This window comes from Aegilops tauschii, chromosome 3 (assembly GCF_002575655.3).
Source record: "Aegilops tauschii subsp. strangulata cultivar AL8/78 chromosome 3, Aet v6.0, whole genome shotgun sequence".
In the NCBI taxonomy this organism is placed as follows: domain Eukaryota; kingdom Viridiplantae; phylum Streptophyta; class Magnoliopsida; order Poales; family Poaceae; genus Aegilops; species Aegilops tauschii.
In genome coordinates, this window is record NC_053037.3 from 556,367,073 (window position 1) to 556,387,073 (window position 20,001).

A 20,001-nucleotide genomic window follows, 5' to 3' on the forward strand; every position below is an offset into this window, starting at 1 on the left:
TCCGAGTTCTGCACACGTTCATCTCGATCATGTCCCTCGTCCTCTTGATCCAGCAAGATGTCGAGGAAGTAGATGAGTTTCGTCAGCACGATGGCAAAGTGACGGTGATGGTGAAGTGATCTGCGTAGGGCTTCACCTAAGCACCGCGAGAATGTGACCGGGGGTGTAAACTGTGGAGGGCGGCGCTGCACACGGCTAACAATTGATGTTGTGTGTGCTAGGCGCCCCCCTCCTCATATATATAGGTGGGAGGGAGAGGGGAGAGGCCAAGGGGCACCCCAAGTGGGGCCGAATCCCACTTAGGCTCCTGCCCTGGTTCGGCCCCCCTTCCTTGTATAGGCGGGAGGGGAAGGAAGGGGGAGGTGGCCCCCCTTTCCTTTCTCCCTTGAGGAGGGGAAGGAAGGAGGGACTTTCCCTCCCCCTTTTCCTTTCCCTAGGGCTTGCCGGCCTGGTGGAGGGGCGCACCAGCCCCTTGTGGGCTGGTCTATCCCTCCCTTGGCCCATTAAGCCCATATCTTTGCCAGGGGTGCCCAGAACCCCTTCCGGTGACCCTATATGTACCCGGTACCCTCCGGAACACTTCCGGTGTCCGAATACCGTCGTCCTATATATATATCAATATTTACCTCTCGACCATTTCGAGACTCCTCATCATGTACGTGATCTCATCTGGGACTCTGAACAACATTCGATCACCAAATCACACAACTCATATAATACTATATCATCATCGAACGTTAAGCATGCGGACCCTACGGGTTCGAGAACTATGTAGACATGACCGAGACACCTCTCTAGTCAATAACCGATAGTGGAACTTGGATGCCCATATTGGCTCCTACATATTCTCCGAAGATCTTTATCGGTCGAACCGTTATGACAACATACGTAATTCCCTTTGTCCATCGGCATGTTACTTGCCCGAGATTCGATCATTGCTATCTTCATACCTAGTTCAATCTCGTTACCGGCAAGTCTCTTTACTCGTTCCGTAATACATCATCCTGCAACTAACTCATTAGTCACTTTTCTTGCAAGGCTTCTTATGATGTGTATTACCGAGAGGGCCCAGAGATACCTCTCTGATATTCGGAGTGACAAATCCTAATCTCGATCTATGGCAACCCAACAAACACCTTCGGAAATACCTGTAGAGCATCTTTATAATCACGCAGTTACGTTGTGACGTTTGATAGCACACAAGGCATTCCTCTGGTATCCGGGAGTTGCACAATCTCATAGTCGAAGGAATATGTATTTGACATGAAGAAAGCAATAGCAATAAAACTAAACGTTCTATATGCTATGCTAACGATGGGTCTTGTCCATCACATCATTCTCGTAATGATGTGATCCCATTCATCAAATGACAACACATGTCTATGGTTAGGAAACTTAACCATCTTTGATTAACGAGCTAGTCTAGTAGAGGCTTACTAGGGACACAGTGTTTTGTCTATGTATTCACACATGTATCAAGTTTCCGGTTAATACAATTCTAGCATGAATAATAAACATTTATCATGACATAAGGAAATATAAAATAAAAACTTTATTATTGCCTCTAGGGCATATTTCCTTCAGTTTTAGTTCAAGATATATCTATTTTTATCCATTTCTCTGACAAGTATTTTTGGACGGGGGAGTAGTAGATAGACCATCTTTACCTTCCCTCTTATTCTCTATGGTGCATAAATACTCACAGGCCACTAAAAAATATTTGTAATCACTATTCCATGTACAAAATCACTTTGAGTCAAACTGATAATTTCCAGAAAGACCTTCAAAAAAGCAGCTGCCATTTTTTATATAATCTTATACACCACATTACAAAGACCGATTGGTCTAAAGTGGGTACTTCCACATCACAATGATTGTTTCATTCCATCCAAATGGAATAGTACATGTATTCATCGCTTGCAACACCTCATCAACCAGATCACCCCATAACATGGACCAACACCTTTTATAGAAGATTGCATGAAGTCCATCAGGTCCTGGAGCTTTTAAATCACCAATATCAAAAAGAGCCTTTTGAACATCTTCATCAGTGTAAGGGGCGAGATGGGCATTGTTCATCTCATCAAACACTCTTCTTCTAACAAGGGATAAAAATTCCTGATTCGCCTGCGAAACTTCTGAAGTGGAAATATTAGAAAAATAATTTGTAATATGATCCTTCAAATCCGTAACTTGCCACCAGATACCCGTGTCATCAAAAGATTTATTAATACGTTTTCTCTTTTTTCTAGTTGTAGCCGCATTATGGAAAAAGAATTATTACAGTCCCCATGCATCTGCCAATTTGCTCGTCCTCTTTGTAACAAAAATAATTTCTTCTTGATCGATAAGGTTTTCAATAAGGACGAGAATTTACTTTTACTATTGCGAACGTGATTCACCAGTCATATGACCACATCACAACTTCTCTAAATCTGTTTTTCAATTTTTTTATTCTTCATTTCGGCCCCTTTGGAATATTTTGATTCCAATTATGCAAATCAGCATGCACCACTTGAGTAGGCGTAATGAGGAATGGACCATACTCGCCATCTTGGGCTTCTCCCAAGCCACATTCACTACTTCAACAATTGTCTCTTCTTTGTGTCATCTGGCTTCAAACTGTTTCACATGGCCCTTCGAGTGAATGCACACTACCATCAAAATTACATGTATCCAAAACGAAAGGACGGTGATCTGAATACACATGTTCGTCATTAATAACCGCAACACAAGGGGATTTGTTTACCTACTCCACATACAAATGACACGAACCAATCTTTCCTTAATATTGCCTCTATTGGGTAACATAGTAGGAAACATAAAAATCCGCCCTACGATCACCCATGAACACTATGAAGATGCGATAAACGGTTCAGATCAGATCATTGCCAACTTTGTGTTGCACCGGAAGAAGACGAGTCAGTGTAGAGCATACTTGGAGTCCCTCAAAATGTAGATGAACGATCCAGCGAACTGCCCACAAACAGTCCCTCGAACGGAAGACCGAAAGCACAACCTCTCCATAGATTGCAAGCGTATGGTCTTCACGATCCGGTAGCGCTTCACCATCGAGAGCTAATCGTTGCCGAAGAATTACAGCGAGAATATTATAACCACACTCGGCTTCTAATTATGAGGATTAAAGGAACAAGATCTATCTCTAATTGGAACAACTAGAACTAGACTAGAGAACAAGAGGAGGCTCCAAAATTTATATGTGTACAAAAGGTGCCAAAACCTCTAGTACATGTAGGTTGTAGGAGGAGGGGTGCCACACAAGGGGGAAAGTCTCCCCCATTGGCCGGCCGAGAGGAGGGAGACTTCCCCTCCAATTCGGCCTCCCGCTTCCTTCCACAAGGGGGAAGGGGCGCCACCTCTATTTGGGACCAAGTGGCCCAAGTAGCTCTCGACCAGTTGGCCTTTTAAGGCCCGTTGATATTAGATTAAATATAAAAGCCTCTTAACTATTATTAGAGCCTTTTAATGTTAATTTAACATCACCGGAAACTATTTCCACATATATACAATTTTTTGGTAATACCTGGTATTGCCCGATAAGCCTCGAAACGCTCTCGGTTCGTCTCGAAACTATTTTGAATATTAGTTAAACTATTTCACAACTATTTTCTCATTACTCCCATCCTACTAACACTCAGCAGATCATGATTACCTTAAGCTTGTGACCCTGCAGGTTTGGTAAAACATACACATGAACAAAACCTCTTTCATTCAATAACCAATAGCGGAACCGTGGACATCCATATCGATCCCTATGAGTACACGAATGACATTCGAGTGAACCTTTAGTTATCATGTGCTATTCTCTTTGCTTTGCGATACTTTGCAAAACCTGAGGTAAGATGTATCGGTATCCTCTTGAGTCATTCTCATGCGCACTATATAGGTCTGCTCGTTACCGGTTTTGTTCTTCTTTCGTGTTGACATGTTCTGGCATCCCTGATACGTCTCCAACGTATCAATAATTTTTTATTGTTCCATGCTATTATATTATCATTCTTGGATGTTTTATAATCATTTTATAGCAACTTTATATCATTTTTTGGGACTTACCTATTGACATAGTGCCCAGTTCCAGTTGTTGTTTTTTGCTTGTTTTTTACTTCGCAGAATATCAGTACCAAACGGAGTCCAAACGCAGCAAAACTTTGTGGAGAACTTTTATGGACCAGAAAGAACAAGTTGGGGCAAATAACTACCAGAGGGGTGCCCCGAGGGGGGCACAACCCACCTGGGCGCACCTGGGGGCCCAGGCGCGCCCTGGTGGGTTGTGCCCACCTCAGTGGCCTCCCACACCGCCTCTTTGCTCTATAAATATCCAGAAAATCCAAAAACCCTAGGGGAGTCGACGAAACACAATTCCAGCCGCCACAAGTTCCAGAACCATCAGATCTAGTCTAGACACCATCACGGAGGGGTTCATCATCCTCATTGGTGCCTCTCCGATGATGCGAGTAGTTCATTGTAGACCTACGGGTCCGTAGGATGTAGCTAGATGGCTTCTTCTCTCTTTTTGATTCTCAATACAATGGTCTCTTGGAGATCTATTTGATGTAACTCTTTTTTGCGGTGTGTTTGTTGGGATTTGATGAACTTTGAGTTCATGATCAGATCTTTATATCCATGAAAGTTATTTCAGTTTTTTGATCTGTTATATGCATGATTACTTCTAGCCTCGTATTTCTTCTTCGAATATTTTGTTTAGTTAGGCCGACTAGATCAATTTTTCCTGCCATGGGAAGAGGTGCTTTGTGATGGGTTTGATCGTACGGTGTTCTTTCCCAGTGACAGAAGGGGCAGCAAGACACATATATATCATTGCTATGAAGGATAACAAGATGGGGGCTATTCCTATATGAATAGATCTTGTCTACATCATGTCATCGTTCTTAATGCATTACTCCGTTTCTCCATGAACTTAATACACTAGATGCATGCTGGATAACGGTCGATGTGTGGAGTAATAGTAGTAGATGCAGGAAGGAATCGGTCTACTAATGTTGGATGTGATTCCTATATAATGATCATTGATTGGATATCATCATAATTATTTAAGGTTCTATCAATTGCCCAACAGTAATTTGTTTACCCACCGTATGCTATTTTCATGAGAGAAGTCACTAGTGAAATCTACGGCCCCCAGGTCTATTTCCTCATCATATATTTTCAGATCTATATTGCCATTTGCCATTTTATTTATTTGCATCTTTTATTTTCAGATCTATATTACCAAAAACCCAAAAATACCTCACTGAATTTTATTTTCCTTTATTTTATTTGCATCTACCAATTTATCACTTTACCAATCTTTTACCCGAGAGGGATTGACAACCCCTCTTACGTGTCCGGTTGCAAGTATTTGTTCTTTGTGTGCAGGTAACGTTTACATAGTGTTGCTTGGTTCTCCTACTGGTTTGATAACCTTGGTTTCATAACTGAGGGAAATACCTACCATAGCTGTGCTGCATCATCCCTTCCTCTTCGCGGAAAAAACTGACGCGGACACAAGCCATCAAGAAAGGATTTCTAGCACCGTTGCCGGGGAGGATCAAGTCAAGGTAGTCTCCCGTCAACTTGCCAATTTCTGGCACCGTTGCCGGCGAGACATCATCAACATCTATCAGGTTCCTAATCACAAATCTCATCTCCTTGCAATTTACATTATTTGCCATTTGCCTCTCATTTTCATCTCCCCCACTTCACAAAATTTGTCGTTTTATTTGCCCCTCTTTTTCGTTCGCCTTTTCTCGTCAGATCTATCCTTTTGTGTGTGATCTTGCTTGCTCTACCTTGTTACTATGGCTAGCTCTTCCTCTGTCACGTGTACCCATGAGAACGAAGTTCTTAATTTTAAGCAAAGGGGAGGAGAAACTCTAAAAGATGCTTGGTATAGGATTTGCAATGCTCATAATAGATCTATTAGTAAGCAATCTACCATTGTTCTTCTTCGCTATTTTTATGTGGGCATCACCACTTGGTATAGATTCATTCTTGATACGACTACCGGCGGGAACTTCTTGATGTGTCCATCTTTGGACGCTTCTAATGCTATGGGAAATCTAGTAGGTTCACCACCGCTTATGATTAATGAAACAACTTTAACCCTTGAGCATGTTATGGAAAGGTTAGATGCTATTGAAAAGAAAATGCTCACTGAAGAAAACATTGAAAAACTAGATAAAAGGGTGCACAATCTTGCTAATAGAATCGGGTCAAAAGTGGGAGACGCTCTTAAGGTACTAAAAGATAAGGAATCCACGGTAAACGAGAGAATAGAAGAGAGTCCCGCTAGAATTGATAAGTTGGAAGAATTTTTTAGTAATTTAAGCTCGGCTTTCTCTTCCGTGAAGACTATTGAAAAAACTCCCGTAAAAATTGGCAAGATTACTCAAGTCACTAAGAACAAGGATGCAACTTCTAGTAGTAATAATAAAGAAGATCTTAAGATGATTAGTATTCACCCTGGTTTTATTGAAGTGATAAGAGACCCTACTTGCAAGAATGAATTTTTCAATCTCGTTCCTAGAAGTATTGTTATTGAAAATGTGTATGCTAAATCTTTGAAGAATTCTAAGTATTTGATTGAAGAGTTGGAAACTAAAGATGAAAATAATTGAAACTATGCATTATGCCTAGCTAGGGGCATAAGACAGCGCTTGTTGGGAGGCAACCCAATGAATAAAATTTATTTTTACCTTTTTCTTTTTGTTCTTGAGTGTTTGCACAATTATGCTACAGTTATGATTGTGTTTTTATGTTGTAATTAGTTTTTGTGCCAAGCTAAGCCTTTGGGATCATGTTGGGTGATAGTTGACTTGATCTTGTCAAAAAACAGAAAGTTTTGCATCCAGTAAAACAATTATCAAAATCCACAGAAGCGATGAAAACTTCTGACATTTTTTCACAAGATTGATATGCAAATTGTCCATGTTGTCCTAATTTTCAGAATTTTTTGAGTTACAGAAGTATGAGCAAAATTCGTGTCTTTACAGACTGTTCTGTTTTTGACAGATTCTGTTTTGTTTGCATTGTGTGCTTATTTTGATGAATCTATGGTTTGTATCGGGGGCTATAAGCCATGGTAAAGTTAGAATACAGTAGATATAATGCAATAATAAAATTGGAATGAGTTTACAACAGTACCTAAAGTAAAGATTGGTTTTCATATACTAACGGATCTCACGAAGGTTTTGTTAAGTTTTGTGTGATTGAAGTTTTCAAGTTTTGGGTGAGATCATGATGGATGAATGAATAATGAGAAGCGAGAGCCTAAGCTTGGGGATGCCCCATGGCACCCCAAGATAATATTCAATGATGAACAAGCAACTAAGCTTGGGGATGCCCCAAGTGGCATCCCCTCTTTCTTCTAACGACCATCGGTACTTTACTTGGAGCTATATTTTTATTCGTCACATATCATGAGTTTTGCTTGGAGCGTCTTGTATTATACGAGTCTTTACTTGTTTTGCTTTTTAGTTTGTCACAAGTATCCTTGCTGGACACACCTATTTGAGAGAGCCAAAATTATAGTATGATTTGTTAGAATTGCTCTTTATGCTTCACTTAAATTTTTTGAGCTATGGAATTTCTCTAGTGCTTCACTTATATCTTTTTGAGCACGGCGTGCTTTAATATTTTTGAAGAAATGCTCTCATGCTTCACTTAGATTTATTTGAGAGTTAGTAATTTTGAAGAAATTCTCTCATGCTTCACTTATATTATTTTGAGATGAAAATCTTTATGCTCATGTTCTTCACTTAAATTTGTTTGAGCTTGTCAAAAACCAATTGCAACATATGAAACTAGTCCCAAAGTGATAGATATTCAAGAGGGATATAATAAAAAAATTCATGAAGATCATTGTACAAAATAAACTTGATTCTTTGTAATAGTTTTGAGATATGATGATAGTGATATGCGAGTCATGTTGATGAGTAATTATGCTTTAGTAAGAATATTGATGTTAAGGTTTGTGATTCCCTATGCAAGCACGAAAGTCAATAGTTATGCAATGAAATTACATCCTACTTGTGGTGCATTATTCGGTGTTAGTTATGATTAATGCTCGCTTATGTGATTTTTTTGTTTCTTGGTTGGTTGCTTCTCAATCTTTTGCTAGTCTTCACTTGTACTAAGTAGAAATACTACTTGTGCATCCTAAATCCTTAAACCTAGTTTTGCCACATGATTCCACCATACCTACCTATATGCGGTATTCCCGTGCCGTTCTAAGCAAATTTGTATGTGCCACCTCTAAATTTCAAAATAATTTCCTTTTTGTGTGCTCGTACCGCTCATGAAGCGGTAGGGGGTGGCCAATATTTTCCATGCTAGATGTGTTATTCTCAAGATGAGTGTTTATTCACTTGTCATTGCACGAGAGTACGGCGATAATAGGGATGCCCAGTTTCGAAATGAAAAAGAAATTTACTTTATGTTGACAAATAATAAATTCCTTGGAAAGTGTTGGTATGGAGGGCACCCGTGGATACGGCTAGCCATGGATTGTGAAAGAATGGTGGAAAAAGGAAAAAACTTTATTTTTTGTTTGGGAACTACCTATGATATATCTAGCATGGAAAGTGTTGGGAATTACTCAGTCGTTTTCGTTGACGGGAAAAGTATGCCTCTCAAAATGTTTTATCTCTCAATTTTCGCTTTGAGCTCTGGCACCTCTGCAAATACCTACTTCCCTCTACGAAGGGCCTTCCTATTTACTTTATGCAATTTTATTCTTATTTGGGTCTCCATCTTCTCTTAAAAAGCACCAACTAAGCGGCACCATGATCGTACTTGAGCATTGGATGTAGCTATATGCGAGTGTGTTTCATGAATGGATCAATGATTCGGCATAATGGGCTAGGGATAAATTTCTTTAGTGTTGATATTTTGAAAAACTTGGTTGCTTGTTGATATGCTTGAGTATTGAAATCTTCATGTCAAAACTAGACTATTGCTTTGAACCATATAAAAGTCCATATGTCCATGCTACAAAAGAAAAGAATGTGATGAACATGATAGGCAGCATTCCACATCCAAAATTCTGTTTTTTATCATTTACCTACTCGAGGACGAGCAGGAATTAAACTTGGGGATGTCGATACGTCTCCAACGTATCAATAATTTTTGATTGTTCCATGCTGTTATGTTATCATTCTTGGATGTTTTACAATCATTTTATAGCAACTTTATATCATTTTTTGGGACTAACCTATTGACATAGTGCCCAGTGCCAGTTGATGTTTTTTTGGCTTGTTTTTACTTCGTAGAATATCAGTACCAAACGGAGTCCAAACGCAGCAAAACTTTTTGGAGAATTTTTATGGACCAGAAGGAACAAGTTGGGCCAAAGAAGTACCAGAGGGGTGCCCCGAGGGGGGCACAACCCACCTCGGTATCCTCCCGCACCGCCTCTTTGCTCTATAAATACCCCAAAAATCAAAAAACCCTAGGGGAGTCGACGAAACACAATTCCATCCGTCGCAAGTTCCAGAACCATCAATCCAATCTAGACACCATCACGGAGGGGTTCATCATCCTCATTGGTGCCTCTCCAATGATGCGTGAGTAGTTCATTGTAGACCTACAGGTTCGTAGGCAGTAGCTAGATGGCTTATTCTCTCTTTTTGATTCTCAATACAATGGTCTCTTGGAGATCTATTTGATGTAACTCTTTTTTGCGATGTGTTTGTTGGGATTTGATGAACTTTGAGTTCATGATCAGATCTTTATATCCATGAAAGTTATTTCAGTTTTTTGATCTGTTATATGCATGATTACTTCTAGCCTCGTATTTCTTCTTCGAATATTTGGTTTAGTTAGGCCGACTAGATCAATTTTTCCTGCCATGGGAAGAGGTGCTTTGTGATGGGTTTGATCGTACGGTGTTCTTTCCCAGTGACAGAAGGGGCAGCAAGACACATATATATCATTGCTATGAAGGATAACAAGATGGGGGCTATTCCTACATGAATAGATCTTGTCTACATCATGTCATCGTTCTTAATGCATTACTCCGTTTCTCCATGAACTTAATACACTAGATGCATGCTGGATAGCGGTCGATGTGTGGAGTAATAGTAGTAGATGCAGGCAGGAGTCGGTCTACTAATCTTGGACGTGATGCCTATATAATGATCATTGCCTGGATATCATCATAATTATTTGTGGTTCTATCAATTGCCCAACAGTAATTTGTTTACCCACTGTATACTATTTTCTTGAGAGAAGCCACTAGTGAAATCTGCGGCCCCCGGGTCTATTTCCTCGTCATATATTTTCAGATCTATATTGCCATTTGCCTTTTTTTATTTGCATCCTTTATTTTCAGATCTATATTACCAAAGACCAAAAAATACCTCGCTGAATTTTATTTGCATCTACCAATTTATCACTTTACCAATCTTTTACCCGAGAGGGATTGACAACCCCTCTTACGCGTCCGGTTGCAAGTATTTGTTCTTTGTGTGCAGGTACCATTTACATAGTGTTGCTTGGTTCTCCTACTGGTTCGATAACCTTGGTTTCATAACTAAGGGAAATACCTACCGTAGTTGTGATGCATCATCCCTTCCTCTTCAGGGAAAAACTGGTGTGGACACGAGCCATCAATCCTCGTGACCTAGTCACCTGTGTCTGGCCAAATGATGATGGATGCCGTCACACCGAGAGGGCCCTAAGAATATCTCTCCATTCTCGGAGGAGCAGATCCCACTCTTGAGCTATCTAGTCCCTTGTTAAACTTTTGGATGAACCTGTAATTTATCGTTATGACCATTGCGTTACAGATGACGTTTGAGCAACCCCAAAGTCTATCGTACGGTAAGAAGTGAGTACAATACTGATACATCTCCAGCGTATCTACATTTGCAAACACTTTTGCTCTTGTTTTGGAATCTAATTTGCATGATTTGAATGAAACTAACCTGGACTGATGTTGTTTTCAGCAGAACTACCATGGTGTTGTTTTTGTGCAAAAATAAAAGTTCCTAGAAATGGACGAAACTTGGCGGAGATTTTTTGTTGAATAAATTAAAAATACTGGCACAAATATCCACTAGAGGTTGGCCACGAGCTACTCACAAGGCAGTAGGGTGCGCCCACCCCCTGGGCGCGCCCTGGTGTCTTGTGGGGCCCATGAGCGTTCGTCTGACCTAATTCCAAACCTATACATTCCACCTTTCCGAGAAAAAATAGGAGAAGAAGTTTCATCGTGTTTTACGATACAGAGCCGCAACCACCTCATGTTCTTCATCGGGAGGGCTGATCTGGAGTCCGTACGGGGCTCTGGAAAGGGGGATTCGTCGTCGTCGTCATCATCAACCCTTCTTCATCGACAATTCCATGATGCTCACCACAGTGAGTGAGTAATTCCATTGTAGGCTTGCTAGTCGGTGATGGAGATAGATAAAATCTATCATGTAATCAGGTCAATTTGTTAGGGCTTGATCCCTAGTATCCACTATGTTCTGAGGTTGATGTTGCTATGACTTTGCTATGCTAAATGCTTGTCACTAGGGCCCGAGTGCCATGATTTCAGATCTGAAGCCTTTTATGTTTTCATGAATATATTTGAGTTCTTGATCCTATCTGCTAGTTGTATGCACTTGTTATTGTTCTGAATCATAGACCCCAAGGTGACAATAATTGGGATACTCTCCGGGGATGACTGTAATTCGAGGAGTTCATGTATTCGCCATGTGTTAATGCTTTAATCCATTCATCTATTAAAAGGAGACCTTAATTACCCTTGGATTTCCTTAAGGACCCGCTGCCACGGGAGGGTAGGACAAAAGATGTCATGCAAGTTCTTATTATAAGCATGTATGACTATATACGGAATACATGCCTACATTGAATTGATGAATTAGAGCTATTATGTACCACTCTAGGTTATGAATGTTACATGATGAATGCCATCCATACAAATATCCATCATTGATCCAATGGCTACGCTTTGCTCATATTGTCTTTGCTAAGTTACTACTGCTGTTGTTGCTACTGTTTAATTACTACTCCCTCCGTCCCATAATGTAAGATGTTGTCTTACACAATGGGATGGAGGGAGTACAAAATTGCTACTGTCACTATTACTATTACTATTTCTACTGCTAACGCTACTATCAAAACTATCATACTACTGTGCTACTGATACTTTGCTGCAGAGAAATAACTTCTCAGGTGTGGTCGAATCGACAACTCAACTGCTAAGGCTTATAAATATTCTTTGGCTCACCTTTTGTCGAATCAATAAATTTGGGTGAAATACTACCCTCGAAGACTGTTGGGATCCCCTATACTTGTGGGTCATCAAGATACTCTCATGATCTAAGGAATTAAATCACACATTGACTCTCTGTATTATAACAATTGACTTGTGATGATTGCATCTGAAAGTATAACAAACAAGTTTGGGTCGATTCAATATGATCGTTCTTCCAACGTCATATTCTCAATGTTGTTTTAGGGCTATCGTTGCTCTTAACGATATCCTAAGATCCAGAAAATTTGATCACCAACAACACTTGAGCTAGTTTTAGAGGCGAGACTAGGAATCATATTTTACCGTTTATCATTCCACACGTGCATACGAGTTTTCCACTGAGTCACATATTCCAGGATCATAGTAGTTATAACATAGAATATAAACTCTTAATTATAAATATGGAAATATAATGATACAATATTATTGCTTATAGGGCATATTTCCAACAACATCTTCTCCAAGTGAAGGAATCACCAATACAACCCAAGTCATCCAAACCCCACTCCCACAAAAAAATCGCATCATTGCATTTGGTCTTGCATTACATCCTTACTTTTCATGAGAATATCATATTTCATTGAAATCTCTGAAGACAACCCAAGGACAAGAAGCATGTAAATCGCGAAAATCAATCCAACATAAGTGTTCATCATTCCAAGCAAAATAACCATAGAAACCCATAAATCGCCAATCCACAATATCCTCATTCATAAACATAACATCAATAAAATGGGGTGGCACATAATCCAACACAATTTTATCCTCTTTTTGATAAAAAAACACAAGACCTCCAGCCTTACCATCACTCTCAGAAATAAACATGGATCTGAAACCTAACTTAAGATGTAGCTCGTCAGCCTTTAATTAATTTAAATGCGTCTCTGAAAGAAAAATAAGATCCCCACGAACCCGCCCTTGGATCTCCAAGAGCTCACAAAGTGCGGTGGTAGAGAGGATCCCACAACAGCTCCAACTAATTATTTCCATTTCTTCTGGCGATCCTCAATCCTATAGATTGATGTGTTTATTGTGTAGGGGGGAGGGGGTCTATTGTTTATTGTGTGGAATAAGAGATAATGTGAATAGCATATATAAGTAAAATGTTTCTAGGAATGGTGCAACCAAATATCTTTTGTTACAGATTCATGTGTTTTCAATTCCCGTATAATTCAATATGTCAGGTCATCCCAATCCTACCCTTTTTCTTGCATTTTTAGAATCATGCAAACAAATAACAACCTTACTGTTCCAATATCCAAGTACCCGACACTGAATATCCTCTAAATTTTCTATACAAAGGGAATAATCTACAACTAGTTGTCCCTTAAGTTGACTGTACACAACAAGTTAAGTATCAAACACTACAACATAAAAATGACATGAGATGGACCCTAGAACTCATGTGAGGAGAAAAACTAGAAGAAGTTGTGGGATATTAAAGCTCCAAGTAAGATGAAGATAGTCTTGTGGCGCATTGGTGGTGATTGTTTGGCCACATGACGTCGGTTACAGAAGTGACACATTACTGCTAAACCTTTGGGCGTGTTTGGTTGCATGTATTACCCCCAAACAGTCCTAGTTTGCATGAGAAAAACTTGTTTGGTTGCATACAGGGAGGCATGGCTCGCACCGGCATGAACCTTAAAGCAACCCATAGCCTGGCTTGCTGGGAACGCTCAAATAGCCGTTTCCAGCAAGCCAGGATGAGTCGGGCCAAAAGTGGGGCACGTCTATGATACGTCCATTTTGCATCATGTTTTTTCTACTGTTATTTGTAGTGTTTTTATTCAATATAAGACTTTGTGGAGCAATTCTAATGCCTTTTCTCTCTTAATATGCAAGATTTACATGAAAAGGGAGATTGCTGGCAGCTGGAATTCTGGACCTGAAAAAGCTACGTCGGAGATACCTATTTTGCACATCTCCAAATGAGCCAGAATTTCACTGAGATTTATTTTGGAATATATAAGAATTATTGGAGAAAATAAATACTAGAGGGGCCCACCCAGGTGCCCACTAGGCACCAGGGCGCGCCTACCCCCTGGCGCGCCCTGGTGGCTAGTGGGCCCCTCATGAGCCTTCTCGACTCCGTTTTCCTCTGGTATACTTGTTTTGCAAGATAAAAATTCTTTATATATACTCCCGGACGTTTTGACCACCGTATCGCATAAATATCATCTGTTCTTCTTTCGTGCTATTTCCTGTCAGGTTTCCTAAGGCAGGCAACATGTCTTCTTCCACTTCCAACAACGGGGGAGACTATGCTTGGCTGCTGAAGATGGAACTAAAGAGAGAGGGAACAAAGGAGGGCACCAAGGAGGACAAGGCCGAAGAAGTTACAGGGAATCATGCCCAAGATGGAGGGCAAGCCATGCCAATGGAGGAAACTGCGTAAGAGGGAGATATCCTTCCACCTCTCTATGATCATCTTACCCCATCTGAAATCAAATCCGTAAGGGTCTTTGAAACGGTTTGTGTTCAGAATACATATCTCACTCGTGAAGTTATTTTGTTGGAAGAGCAAAACATCGCCCTTCGGAGCATCAACCATAGGTTGGAGTACCTACTAAGGCTGAGGTGCGAGCCCACTACTTCATCATCACCATCAACACTCACAAAGGAAACTTGAGTACACAGGGATGGGCACTACCCTTGGCTTTCGCCAAGCTTGGGGGAGGTGCCCCGGTATCGTATCACCATCACTTTTATTATCTTTACCAGTTTTTAGTTCGATGCTTAGCTATTTCATGATTTAGCTGAATAACAGTTTAGTATGATCTATTTTTCAGTGCTAGTTTCATTATCTATCTATCTATGTAATCAAGTGAGAGTTATATAATAGGGTTAATTTGATAAATGCCACTCCAAATTTGGTGATTCTGAGAAATGCCACTCCAATTTCCAAACTTTGAAAATGCGATTTCATGCCATTTACAGTGGCATTTTTCGAAGTCTGCAGTGCGTTTTTCAAAGTTTGCAAACATTGCAGTGGCATTTTTACGAATCGCCATAATTGGAGTGGCATTTATCTAATTAACCCTATATAATAAAGGTTAGTTTGAGATTTTGCTTTTTTACTTTTATGTTTCAATCATAACAATGAAAATAATTAAAAGTGTCATATGATAATCTTATGGAAAGTAATGACATTACATAAGGAAAAGTATAAGTGTAAAATTTATTGAAAGTTGACAAACATAGCATTGGTCAATGATGCAATTCATGAAAAAGTTAATAAGGGAAGAGAAGATTCACATGCAAATATCCTATCTTGGACATCTTTTATGATTGTGAGCCCCCATTAAATATTTTATGCCAAATTATTGATGTTGGACAAGGAAGACAACATAATGATTTATGGTTGTTCATATTCACATAGAAGTTATATTGTCATAGATCCTCTAACATGTGGTGCTTGTCCAATATCTTTGCTAGCCAAAAATCCGCACCAAGTAGAGATACTACTTGTGCATCCAAAAACCTTAAACCCAGTTTCATGTTACAAGAGTCCACTATACCTACCTATGGATTGAATAAGATCCTTAAAGTAAGTTGTCATCGGTGCATAAGGCAATAAAAATTGCTTCTAAATATGTATGATGTTTTATTGTAAGGGAAAATAAGCGTTGTACGAACTTGTGATGGCAAATAAATAAAAGCGACGGACTACATAATAAAGGTTACTCTCATAAGGGGCATTATAACGTGACGTTCTTTTGCATTAAGAGCTTGTGCATCCAAAAATAAAAAGCGCATGACAACCTCTGCTTCCCTCTATGAAGGGCCTATCCTTTACTTTTATGTATTTACTTTTTATGCAAGAGTCGATAGTGTTCTCCTCTATTCCTTTTTATTTTTCTCTTTTGCAAGCATCATGTGGCGGGGAAAGATCTAGGCACATATATCCAGTTGGATATGAGTGATCATGAGTTATTATTGGACATCACCCTTGAGGAGAATAGGTTGGGAGGCAAAATTATAAGCCCCTATCTTTCTATGTGTTTGGCTGGAACTTTTTGCTCCATATATATGTTGTGAGTGTTAGCAATCATAGAAGACTAAATGATGGTTGAGTATGTGGACTTGCTAAACAAAAGCTCCGACACGAGACTCTTCTTGAAAAGATGATGAATTGCAATTGCATTGTTGACTGAGAACACCGTTTTTTAGTTTTCAAGAAAGTTTATTCCTTATAGTTGATGTTGTGATGAATTGTTATTTGCTCATGAGAAGTTTTATGATAAAGTATATTGGTGTTATAATAATGATCATGATGCTACTATGTCCGTATTTTGTTTTATCGACACCCCTCTCTCTAATGCATGTGGACATGATTATCGATATCGGCTTTTGCTTGGGGACAAGCGAGGTCTAAGCTTGGGGGAGTTGATACGTCCATTTTGCATCATGTTTTCCTACTGTTATTTATAGTGTTTTTATTCAATATAACACTTTGTGGAGCAATTCTAATGCCTTTTCTCTCTTAATATTCAAGATTTACATGAAGAGGGAGATTGCCGGCCACTGGAATTCTGGACCTGAAAAAGCTACGTTAGAGATACCTATTCTGCACATCTCCAAATGAGCTGAAATTTCACGGAGATTTCTTTTGGAATATATAAGAATTATTGGAGAAAAGAAATACCAGAGGGGGCCACCCAGGTGCCCACTAGGCACCAGGACGCGCCTACCCCCCTCCCCCTGGCGTGCCCTGGTGGGCAGTGGGGACCCTAGCTAGCTCCGGTGCCCATCTTCTGGTATATAATCCTATTTGCCCTAGAAAAAAATAAGGAGAGGACTTTCGGGGAGGAACGCCATCGTCTCGAGGCGGAACTTGGGCAGGAGCACTGTTGCTCTCCGGCGGAGCGATTCCGTCGGGGATACTTCCCTTCGGGAGGGGGAAATCAAAGTCATCGTCATTACCAACAACTCTCTCATTGTCGGAGGATCAATCTTTATCAACATCTTCACCAGCACCATCTCATCTCAAAACCCTAGTTCATCTCTTGTGTTCAGTCTTTATATCAAAACCTCAGATTGGTACATGTGGGTGACTAGTAGTGTGGATTACATCTTGTAGTTGATGCTAGTTGGTTTATTTGGTGAAGATTATATGTTCAGATCCATTATGCTATTTAATATCCCTCTGGTCTTGAGCATGAATATTATTTGTGAGTAGTTGCTTTTGTTCTTGAGGACATAGGAGAAGTCTTGTCATAAGTAATCATGTGAATTTGGTATCCGTTCGATATTTTGATGATGTGTATGTTGTGATTTCCTTAGTGGTGTTATGTGAACGTCGACTACATGACACTTCACCATCTTTGGGCCTAAGGGAATGCATTGTGGAGTAGTTATTAGATGATAGGTTGCTAGAGTGATAGAAGCTTAAACCCTAGTTTATGCGCTATTCCGTAAGGGGCTGATTTGGATCCATATGTTTAATGCTATGGTTAGATTTTATCTTAATTCTTCTTTCATAGTTGCAAATGCTTGCGAGAGGGGTTAATCATAAGTGGGAGGTTTGTTCAAGTAAGAAAAACATCCAAGCACCGGTCCACCCACATATCAAATTATCAAAGTAGCGAACGTGAATCAAACAAACAGGATCAAAGTGACAAGATGAAATTCCCATGTGTCCTCGAGAACGTTTTACTTATTATAAGATGTCGTTCCGGCCTGTCCTTTGCAACAAAAAGGATTGGGCTACCTTGCTGCACTTATTGTTACTATTGCTACTTGTCACTTGTTACAAGTTATCTTGCTACCAAAGTATCTATTGCCTATAATTTCAGTGCTTGCAGAAAATACCTTGCTGAAAACTGCTTGTCATTTCCTTGTGCTCCTTGTTGGGTTCAACACTCTTACTTATCGAAAGGACTATGATTGATCCCCTATACTTGTGTCTCATCAGTCTACGCTCGGTGTAGGGGAAATCAGGGCGGATGGCGGGAAAAAGATATCGACCGATGCGGGATGGCACTAAATCTAGCCTCACCCCCCCCCCATTTACTTGCTCGACACTTTCTCTAGGACAAGCCCATCCTTACTTATCGGCATCGGCAGTGGCGACGACTCAGATTTGCAGAAGCGGTGGCAGCAACATCATTCTTTGGCGGCAAAAGTTGCTTCTCCCCTTATTCTTGGCCTCCATCTCGTCCTCCTCACCTCAACCATGGCCCCTGTCCCCATTATCGGCTCCAAAGTTGGTAAGCAGCATACAACCCCCTCTTCCTATGTTAGGTCGTTTGTTAGGGCATTAGGTAAGATGTAGGATCGAATTCGCCATTGCCCACCGCACCATCGATGTCGCCTAGGTTTCAGACAAACGGATGAAGCTGGTGGTTTAGGAAGCAACACTGATAGCTGTGATACAGACCTAGCTCGTGTTGGTCCACAAGAGAGCTGCTCGTCGAGGTGATAAGCCTGTAATCCGTTGTACTCCAATGTTAACCCGGGATAGGGATAGGATAGTGAATCTGACCTACATCTACAACTGCAACAACATAGATGCTCTGTGGATGGTTTGAATGAAAAGAGCACCTTTCGCCAGGCTTGTGCAGACGTTCAGGAGCGAAGGGCTACTACAGGATAGCATCCACACCACCGTGGAAGAGCAAATTGCCATCTTCCTCCATGTTGTAGGTCATAATCAAAGGTTCAGTGTTATCTACAACACTTTTAGGAGATCATTGGAGACCATTTCCAGGTATTTCAGGCAAGTGTTGTATGTTATTGGGGAGCTTAGAGAAGAGATGATCAAGTCACCAACCGGGCAAACTCCTAGCAAGATTCACACTAGCCCAAGATGGTATCCATATTTCAAGGTGAGCACTACTCATAGTTCATGCCAATGACACACTTGTATTGTTCTGGTACAACCATAATACCATGTTTTCATGCCATTTCCAGGATTGCATTGGCACAATAGATGGTACTCACGTGACTGCTAGAGTGCCGAACGCATAGGCCGCATCATATAGGGGTAGAAAGCACTACACAAGCCAGAATGTTCTTGCTGCTATTGACTTCGATATGAAGTTCACATATGTGTTAACTGACTGAGAAGGATCAACCATGATGCTAACATTCTATCTAACAACATGTCTCAACCTGATGGCATCAATACCCTCGATGACAAGTTTTACCTAGGAGGTGCTGGCTATGTATGTCGGCCCGGTGTTCTTCCAGCCTTTAGGAAAACCGGGTACCATCTGAACGATTTCTCTAGTAGGACTGCACAGGAATTGTTTAATCTCAAACACTCTAGCCTTAGAGTTATGGCTGAGAGGGGATTTTGACCTCTTTAGAATATATTTAAGATCCTGGATTAGAAGCCATTCCACACTTTCCTCACACAGGTTAAGCTTCTTCTTGCATGTTGCATCCCTCATAATTGGATCATACAATGGGGTCGTCGTGCCGGAGGAGGAAGATGTGGCACTTGATGATGTTGTTAGCTCCGACCATGGTGTGGAGGCATTTGACAATGAAGCCTGGAAGAACAAAAGGATGGAGTGGTGTGAGGAAATGTCGGCAAACAGAGGTCAGTGAAGGATCTGAAGAAAAAGGAGCTGCGGCAGAAGAAGAAGAGAAGAAGGAGCAGCAACAGAAGAAGAAACAACATCAACAGAAGAAGAGGACGAGGATGGACTTCCACCTAGTTTGGCATCGATTCACTTTCCCGTATTGAGCCATATGATTGTTAAATTTGT